Here is a 1,244-nt window from a genome sequence, read left to right as displayed (position 1 = left end):
AAAAAAAAAAAAGCTAGTCCCCTGTATTAATATTGTGTTCTTTAATTGCATCCGCTAAATGTTTAATTTTCCTTTTTTGAGGCAAGCAAGGTTATATATGTTATATGACTTTTTACTTTTTTAACTATGAAAATAGGCAATGCTAAAGATAAAAGTTAACAATATTTTAAACTAAACACTGTTTATTTAGGATGCAAGTTGGGGCAAGGACAGGGGATGTTGAATTGAAATATAGACTTGGGAAGATTGCTGCATAATAAAGGCAGTTGAAGGCACAAGAAAGAATGGTAACTCCAAGACTGAAATCTGACAGAATGGCCTTTGGTTTCTCAGACCACAGAAAGGTGAGAAGTGATGCATACGGATTCATAATGAAATTTTGCAACTTCTATTTTTAACAAAGGCAGGGGGTAGAGAAAGTGCCTCCCTGGGCAGCTGATTTTCTCTATATCTTTGAAGAGGCCAAATGTGAGACTGGTACTCTTTTTGATAATGCTTATTCCATAGCTTTTCAGTTGCATCAGATTTCAAAGTTATAGAGAATATATACCAAACACAAATAAACGTTGGGATAATCACCTGGGAGACAGGAGAAGAGCAAAGTTTAACCACTTGATGAAACAGCTATGCCCAAGGCAAAGCACACTATAATATAATTCTGCTGTCTCCAATTCCTAGTCTTTACATAAAAAATGTTTTGAATAGTCTTTCCATTAAACCTAACTGGTAAGGTTTAAAGGAATACCTAGAAATTTAAATATTTTCAATTTTGTCCTTCTTTCTCTCAGTCATCCTACCTTGAACCTGATCACGGATATAATAATATGCACAAGGTTTTTATTTGGAGATAAAGTAAAAATAACTCTGTCTCTCTAAATGAATTATAAATATGCATATGTATGCACATCACTCTCTTCTTCTTGGGCTCTTCTACCATGACTAATGAGAACTGAGCCAGATAACATTATTGCTGTGGTTATAAATCTCAGCATTTAAGAGTTCATCATTCAGTCATTCTCTCACTCAACAAATACTTTTCAGTGGCATTATTTAGTTCTAAGTGAGACCTGAGGTACATAAAAAAGCATAGTGGCTCAGCCAAAGCATAGTGGCTCAGCCTTGTGATATTTACATTACAAGTATATACTTTACTTTCCCCACAGGCAGTAGATTTTGATGAGAAGAGAGAAGAAACAACATAGGAAAGGAAAGGAAAGGAGAGGAGAGGAGAGGAGAGGAGAGGA

Source organism: Mus caroli, chromosome 4 (assembly GCF_900094665.2).
Source record: "Mus caroli chromosome 4, CAROLI_EIJ_v1.1, whole genome shotgun sequence".
Lineage (NCBI taxonomy): Eukaryota > Metazoa > Chordata > Mammalia > Rodentia > Muridae > Mus > Mus caroli.
Note: the sequence above shows the minus strand (reverse complement) of the source record.